Source organism: Oryctolagus cuniculus, chromosome 7 (genome assembly GCF_964237555.1).
Source record: "Oryctolagus cuniculus chromosome 7, mOryCun1.1, whole genome shotgun sequence".
Lineage (NCBI taxonomy): Eukaryota > Metazoa > Chordata > Mammalia > Lagomorpha > Leporidae > Oryctolagus > Oryctolagus cuniculus.
Window position 1 is genome coordinate 110,082,181 of NC_091438.1, and position 8,913 is coordinate 110,091,093.

The 8,913-nt window shown below is 42.6% G+C and overlaps 1 long non-coding RNA gene across 1 annotated transcript; it reads left to right on the plus strand.

The window, feature by feature from the left end:
• Window positions 1-635: 635 nt before the first annotated feature.
• Window positions 636-8,532, plus strand: LOC138850418 (uncharacterized). The gene is made up of 3 exons (XR_011390156.1): window positions 636-1,281; window positions 2,536-5,221; window positions 6,960-8,532. It is a non-coding gene; the product is annotated as an uncharacterized lncRNA (long non-coding RNA).
• The last annotated feature ends 381 nt before the right edge of the window (window positions 8,533-8,913 follow it).

Consider the following 8,913-nt stretch of genomic DNA (forward strand, 5'->3'; position numbering starts at 1 on the left):
AGACCTTAGCAAACCCTAGCACAGTGTGACACTTAAAAAAATATTTATTCAGTGAGTGATGAATGAACGAATGGTTTGTTTCCAGGGAGTCATGAAAACAGCAATTGAATGAAAAAAGATACCTGAGTTTTGTGCCTGGTTCTGCCACTTCCTGGAAGATTTTAGGTGAAATCATGCCACTCCTTTTCTTTTCCTTTTTTAAGATTTATTTATTTGAAACGCAGAGTTAGAGAGAGACATAGAGAGACAGAGAGAGAAGTCTTCTGCTGGTTCACTCCTCAAATGGCTGCAACGACCGGAGCTGGGGGGATCTGAAACCAGAAGCCAGGAGCTCTTCCACTACTTTCCTAGGCCATTAGCAGGGAGCTGGATCAGAAGTAGAACAGCTGGGACTCAAACCAGCGCCCATATGGAATGCCAGTGCCAGAGGCAGAGGCTTAACCTACTACGCCACAGTGCCAGCCCTGAAATTATGCCACTCCACTTGAGTTGAACCAGATAAGTTCTCAACTTCCTTCCAGATTTATGATTTACAAATACATAATTCAGGGGAAGTAAAGCATGAAAACTCAGAGAAGACAGCATTAAAAGATTTATTAAATAATTCTTATATTTAAAAATATATTTTTGAAAAACATGCCAAATGAAAATGAACATTTATAATGATAGTTAAGTTCTTTGTCTTACAATTTTTTAAGCTATTTTTGTGGAATCAATCATTTTCATAAATACTTCAGAAATATACCTATTATCATCTCTGTTTGCGAGATAAAGAAGGTGAAATTAGCTGCTGTTAGGGTCATTCATTAGAGACAGAAGCAGAGACAGAGGCAGTGTCAGAATCTGATTTAGAATTGACTCAATAAAATATTCCACTTTTTGTAAAACAGATCTGTGATATTACAGAGCTAAATTGTAAAGAAAGCAGCCATAAACTAAAATGAACTCAAGATAGATTAAAATGGCAAACATCAAAGCTAATGCACAAGATGACAGTCTATTTTAGAAACACACAATTATAGGGCTGGCAGAGGGGTCATCCTCCACATTTTCCCTACTTTTAAGTAATACCTAAGTAAGTTCCAAAGAGGCTAGTTACACAGTTCTTAAGAATATTTGGAAAAGGATTATCTTACAGTTCTTTTTCACATTAGTCTCAGTGCTTTATGATCCTAATAACAGAATTTTTGTTTACTTTAGCAGCCTCCTGCTTTCATTACCTTTATTTTATGGTTGAAGGAGGAAAGATCCAGAAAGTTTGTGTTTTGCTCAAGTCACATGGTAAGATAATGGCAGATCCAGAACTAAAAATCTACTTTGTCTGATTTCTAGTCCCTGCTCCAAGCCTATCAAGAGGGATTATGACTTTAAATTCCCTCTCCATTAGGCTGTCAACAACTTTTCAATATTTTTCAATATGGTCCTTGGCTTCCCATCCAAGGCCTTATCTCAGTTCATAGACTGAACTAGTTCCAGAAGTGTCCTCATAGAGTTAGAAACATACCAGGGGACTCCAATTTAATCCCATCAAGGTGGCATGTACCAATGCCATCTCACTAGTCCAAGTGATCAATTTCACTTCACAATTGATCATAATGAAAGGACTAAGAGTCAAAGGGAGCACATAAACAAGTCTAGTACCTGCTAATACTAACCAATAGAATAAATAAAGGGGAGAGTGATCCAACATGGGAAGCGAGATACTCAGCAGACTCATAGAATGGCGGATGTCCTAAACAGCACTCTGGCCTCAGAATCAGCCCTAAAGGCATTCGGATCTGGCTGAAAAGCCCATGAGAGTATTTCAGGTATGGAAAGCCAAGACACTCTGGGAAAAAAAAAAAAAAAAACAAAACACCTAAATGAAAGATCTCTGTGAGTGAGATCCCAGTGGAAAGAACAGGTCTTCAAAGAAGGAGGTACCTTTCTCTGAAGGGAGGAGAGGAGAGAACCTCCACTTTGACTATGACCTTGTCTAAACAAGATAAGAGTCGGAGAACTCAAGGGGCTTCCATAGCCTTGGAAACTCATGACTGGTGCATAGGGAGATTACTGATGCCATAAACAGGAGTGTCAATTTGTAAAGTCAACAACAGGAGTCACTGTGCACTTACTCCTCATGTAAGATCTCTGTCCTTAATGTGCTGTACATTGAGGCTTAATGCTATAACGAGTACTCAAACAGTATATTTCACTTTGTGTTTAATGTGCTGTACATTGAGGCTTAATGCTATAACGAGTACTCAAACAGTATATTTCACTTTGTGTTTCTATGGGGGTGCAAACTGTTGAAATCTTTACTTAATGTATACTAAACTGATCTTCTGTTAAAAAAAAAAGAAGAAGAAATTAGCAATTCCCAACTTGACTCTCACTGGGATTAAACATGACAATAGGTCTGATCTGATTTCATCATCATTTAAAAAATCATCTATTATTTTTCACTTTATGTTTCTGTGTGGGAGCAAACTGTTGAAATCTTTACTTAATGTATGCTAAACATTCAAAAATCTTATCCTTTCCTGGCTGTGGTAGGCAGAATTTTGAGACGGCACTCCAAGATTCCTGTCACTGGTGGACAAATTTTGTATAAGTCACCCTTTCATGTGGGCAGGACTTAAAGGTATGATAGGATAGTTGATTTCCTGTTAAGTTACATGTTATGACAAAGGAGAGGGTCACCTTTGGTCACCCAGATATCGAAAAGTAAGATGCTAGCCTTATATCATTATATTTGGTGAGAAATGAAATGCTTCTCTAAATATAGTTTCCTCAGCTTCTCTAATTTCTACCTTTAAAAATGTTGTGTGGTTTTCTATCCCCCTTTTCCCTCCCGAGGTAGTGGACGAAAGGAGCCTCTTTCTCTTCAAGGTTATCAAAAGTGTCTCTCTTATATTTTCATGTTTTCTCTTTTCTTCCAAGTCGTTGCCCACAACCTACAATTAAGTATAGAGAGTCTTCTACCCAAGAGAATCTTTCCATGACTCCAGCTCTCTTGAAAATTGTATGCTTCTTTACTTTGTGTCAGAACTGCTTGTCCCAGATCTATCCTAATGTTCTTATGGAACACTGGGCCCAGTCCTTCCTGGATCTGTAACCAGTAGCGGCCAAGCCTCAGTTCTTAGTCCCATGAAGGAAGTAAGAATGACACAATAGGTCACCGCTGACATGGATTCCAAGCTGGCCCTTGACCAAACATCATTTTCCTCTACATTATTTCCTTAATACCTGACTGCTTAGATGTTCTAGTATGGCTACATTCTTTTCTTCTCTGATCAGTGGGTTGTCTTTATTTTTCTTTATTTTTCTGACCTTTTTTTTTTTTTTTTTTTTTTAAATTTGAGAGGCAGAGTTACAGAGAGAGGGATCTTCCATCTGCTGGTTCACTCCCCAAATGGCTGCAACGGCTGAAACTGAGCTGATCTGGAGCCAGGGGCCAGGAGCCAGGAGCCAGGAGCTTCTTCTGGATCTTCCACTTGGGTACACAGGCCCGAGCACTTAGGCCATCTTTCGCTAGCTTTCCAGGCCATTAGTAAAGAGCTGGATCAGAAGAGGAGCAGCCAGAACACAAACCAGCACCCATATGGGATGCTGGTGCTGTAGGCAGAGGCTAAACCTACTATGCCACAGTGCTGGCCCCTGAGTTTTTTTTTTTTCTGCCAACTTAGAAAGATAATGAATTCCCATGTTCCTATAACCCAGCTTTAACAATTATCAACATAAATCCATGTTGAATCATTTTTAAAGCAAATGCTAACCCTTATATCATTTTATTCATAAGTACTTAAGTATGTATCGTCATAAAATAAAGAGCTCTTTTGATTTATTTTATTTATTTATTTTTTTGACAGGCAGAGTTAGACAGTGAGAGAGAGAGACAGAGAGAAAGGTCTTCCTTCCGTTGGTTCACCTCCCAAATGGCCGCTACGGCCTGCATGCTACACCGATCCAAAGCCAGGAGCCAGGTGCTTCCTCCTGGTCTCCCATGCGGGTGCAGGGTCCAAGCACTTGGGCCATCCTCCACTGCCCTCCTGGGCCACAGCAGAGAGCTGGACTGGAAGATGGGCAACCGGGACAGAATCCGGCGCCCCGACCAGGACTAGAACCTGGGTGCCGGCGCCGCAGGCAGAGGATTAGCCTAGTGAGCCGCAGCACTGGCCATCTTTTGATTTATTTTTAAAAACAGGGAGACAGAGACAGAGATCTTCCATCCACTGGTTTACTGTCTGTATCTCCATAATATCCGGGGCTGGGCCAGGTCAAAGTCAGGAGCCAGGAGCTCAGTCCCAATCTCCTAAATGAGTGGCAGGGACCCAAGTACTTGCTGCCTGCTAGGGTGCACACTAGTAGGAAATTGGAAACAGAAATGAGCCAGATACAAACCCAGGCTCTCTGATAATGGTGTGTGGGCACTGCAAGAACCGACCTAACCACTGCTCTAAATGCCTGCCCCTTTCCGTTCCTTCTCCCTCCCCTCCCCTCTCCTCCCCTCCCCTCCCCCTTTCTTTTCTTCCCTCTCTCTCTTCTTTTTTTCCTTGCATAACTACAACATCCCATCACACATAAATCGATATATATCAACAGGAAACATGACACATTCAAAGCAGGATGATTTTAGGAGGGTTCATTTAAAGGGTATAGCAGAGTAACCTAGGCCTAGTGGCTGGTTAATTTGGTACTACATCCAGGGCCCAGTAGGGATGTGGTAACAGAACCTGGAAGCACAAAGATCTGTAGAGTTGGCTACTTTGTGGAAATCAATCCCCTTTGATGAAGAGACACAACATGCAAGAGGTGGCCTTAAAAGGAGAGAGGCAGGAAATAATAGACGTTATACTCCTTCCTTCCCTTGGTTCTCTTTCCAGGACTTCTCACTGACCAAGGCTAACTCATTGCTAGAGGGGTTGGGAGTCCTGCTGATGCAGTACTTACAGGCCAAACTTCTGGAACACAGAGCAAGGTGGAAAGTAGATCTGGAGGAGCAAATGGAAGACAGCCACAAAATAACAATTCTTAATAATACTTTACACTCCCTTGGTGATTGAAATTTGCCATTGTCTCACAAATGTGTGTTATTTTACAGGTGATTTATGTGGACCAAAGAAACCCCACAGATTGCTTTTGAATTGGTACTTGTGATGATGGTTATAATCTTATATGTCAACCTCATTGGATCACAGAACACCTAAATATTTGGTGTTTTCTGTGAGATTGCCTTTGGGTGAGTTTAACATATTAATCTATCAGCTGGATGAAACAGATTGTTCTTCCTAATGCAGATGTGCCTAATCCAATCAGTTGGAGGCTTAAATAAAACAAAAAGGTAGACGTTCTGAATAAGAGAACTTCTCTGCCTGATTGCCTTTGAGCTGGAACACATTTCTGTTTCTTGTCTTTGGACTCAAACAGAGGCAGGGATCTTCTGGGATCTCAAGCTTGCTGGCCTTTGGACTAGAACTATATCATTGGCTCTCCTGGTTTGCAGGCTTTCAGACCTGTACTACAACTTTATCATTGGCCGGCGCCGCGGCTCAATAGGCTAAGCCTCTGCCTAGCGGCGCCGGCACACTGGGTTCTAGTCCCGGTCGGGGTGCCGGAGACCAGGAGAAGCACCTGGCTCCTGCCTTCGGATCAGCGCGGTGTGCCGGCCGCGGCGGCCATTGGAGGGTGAACCAATGGCAAAAGGAAGACCTGTCTCTCTCTCTCTCACTGTCCACTCTGTCTGTCAAAAAAAAAAAAAAAAAAAAAAAAAAAAAAAACAAACACCACTTTATCATCAGTTCCCCTGGATCTCCAGCTTATAGAATGCAAATTGTAGGGATTGTCACCCTCCGTAATCTCATAAGTCAATTCTTTTCAATAAATTTCTGTCTGTAAACACACACACAACCAAATTGGTTTTGCTTCTCTGAAAAATTCTAACTAAATTGCAGCATATATCAGTACTTTATTTCTTTTTTGCTACTGAATAATATTCTGTTGCATGGATATACCACGTTTTATTTCTTCATCAGTTGATGGCTGTTTGTGATGTTTATACTTTTTAGCTATTTATGAACCATGTACAAATTTGTCTGTAGACATATAACTTCATTTCTCTTGAGAATATATGCACAGCAATGGAAATGCTGGTCAGAAGTATCTTGGGAGACTACCAGTGTGTTTTCCAAAGTGTCTGCACCACATTGCATTCCCACTAGTAGTATATGAGGGAATTTCTCCACATCTTCATCAATGTTTATCTATTCTTTCTTCTTTTTTTTTTTTTTAAAGATTTATTTGTTTGAAAGACAGAGTTACAGAGAGAGATAGAGACAGAGAGAGAGGTCTTCCATCCGCAGGTTCACTCCCCAGATGGCTGCAATGGCCGGAGCTGCGCTGATCCAAAGCCAGGAGCCAGGAGCTTTTTCCAGGTCTCCCACGTGGGTGCAGGGGCCCAAGGACTTGGGCCATCTTCTACTGCTATCCCAGGCCATAGCAGAGAGCTGGATCAGAAGTGGAGCACCCATATGGGATGCCAGCGCTTCAGGCCAGGCCTTTAACCTGTTGCGCCATAGCACCAGCCCCTATCCTTTCAATTCTGGTTATCCTAATGGCTGTGAAGTGGTATCTCACTATGGTTTTGAGTTGCATTTACCTGATGGCTAATGATATAGATAATCTTTTTATGTGTCTTGGTCATTTGCATATCTTCATTGGAGAAATGTATATGCAAATTGTTTGCCTATTTTAAAATTGAGTTATTTGTAAATTATTTATTTGTAAGAGTTTGTTACATATTCTAGATAAGTCTTATCAGATAAATGATTTGTACATATTTTATTCCATTCTGTAACTTGTCTTTTCACTTTTTCAAGATGTCTTTTGAATCACAAAACTTTGCATTTTATTCATTACTTTTGTTGCTAATTCTATTTTTAATATTAAAAAAATCCTTGCCATTTTTTTTTATTTGACAGGATTAGACAGTGAGAGAGAGAGAGACAGAGAGAAAGGTCTTCCTTCCATCAGTTCACCCCGCAAAAGGCCGCTACGGCCGGAGCTACGCCAATCCGCAGCCAGGAGCCAGGAGCTTCTTCCAGGTCTCCCACGTGGGTGCAGGGGCCCAAGGACTTGGACCATCTTCCACTGCTTTCCCAGGCCACAGCAGAGAGCTGGATTGGAAGTGGAGCTCGAACTGGCGCCCATATGGGTTGCTGGCGCTTCAGGCCAGGGCATTAACCCACTGCGCCTCAGTGCCAGTCCCAGCTAGAATTCTTTAATTGAAGAATTTTGCCTCATTAAATATGATTACTTTGGTATATGGCAAACTCAAAAAACACAATGGCCTGTTTCTTACGTGGATAGTGAGCCTATATTTTGGGCCATTTAAACTAGGGTGACAGCCTTTTGGATTTCTCCAGCTCTGTAAAGCAGCAGAACTAGGAAACACAAATACATTCCCTTCTGGCAGGATTGTGACTGTAGTCTCTGCATCATTTTCACGAGATCCATACTAGACACTATTAGTATGGCATGTTTTATCTCCAGGGCTCCTCTGGATTGTAGCTGCAGCAGCCGTGTGGACAGTTCTCATGCACTCTGACAGCTCGCCATGTGAAGCGTCCCCTCTGTCTCTGACCTTTCTGCAGCACGGAGTGTGGGGATAGTTACTCTCTCCCTGGCCTGCCCTCAACCCAGCCATCTAGAAGTCCTTAGCTAGATACTCAGCCTTGGGAGGGACATCTTGTGGTGAATTCTACCTCTCGGGCAGGCTGTAGGCAGGGTTGAGCCTCAGATGCACTGTGGTAATACCTCAGTAACACAACTGACGTTCCCTGCTCTGCTCTGTTCTCTTCAATACCTCATTCCAGCTTCTAACCATCACTTCCTTAATAAACTGTTGCCATTGGACTCTTTGTTTCAAGCTCTACCTTTGGGGAAATATAAATTAAGGCTGGATCTAAACATATTTTGGTTCATGGCAATTTTTTTCACACTCAAAAACATCTAATGGGTAATTTTAATGGATCAGGCAATGTATTAGATGCTGGAAATACAATGGTGAATAAGAGATCAAGTCCAAATAGGGGGCACAGATTAACAGGAAATAATTTAATAGTGTAGTGAGTATTACAACAGAGTAAACAAGACTTTTATTAGTTGTGAAGTATGACCAGGAATAGGATTCCTGAAGAACTGTCCCTTCAAAAAAATCACATTTACTAGGTATTAAGAGGGTGTGGGGGACAGGTGTTTGGTGCAGTTGCTTGGGATGCCTGCATCGCTTATATCAAAGTGCTTGGTTGGAGTATTGGCTCCTTTGCTTCTGATCTAGCATTCTGCTAATGCCCACCCTGGGAGGCAGCAGATGATGGCTCAAGTGCTTGGGTCCCTGCTACTCATGTGGGAGATCCAGATGTAGCTGGCCTTGGCTTGGCCCAGGCCACTTTGTTTGTATTTATTTATTTATTTATTTATTGACAGGCAGAGTGGACAGTGAGAGAGAGAGAGAAAGGTCTTCCTTTTGCCGTTGGTTCACCCTCCGATGGCCGCCGTGGCGGGCGCGCTGCGCTGATCCAATGGCAGTAGCCAGGTGCTTCTCCTGGTCTTCCATGGGGTGCAGGGCCCAAGCACTTGGGCCATCCTCCACTGCACTCCCTGGCCACAGCAGAGAGCTGGCCTGGAAGAGGGGCAACCGGGACAGAATCCGGTGCCCCGACCAGGACTAGAACCTGGTGTGCCAGCGCCGCAAGGCGGAGGATTAGCCTAGTGAGCTGTGGTGCCGGCCTGTTTTATTTTAATTTATTATTTATTTGAGAGGCAAAGTTACTGATAGAAGGAGAGGGAGAGAGAGAGAGAGAGAGAGAGAGAGAGAGAGAGAGAGAAAAATTGATCTTCCGTCTACTGGGTCACTCCCCAAATGGCTGCATT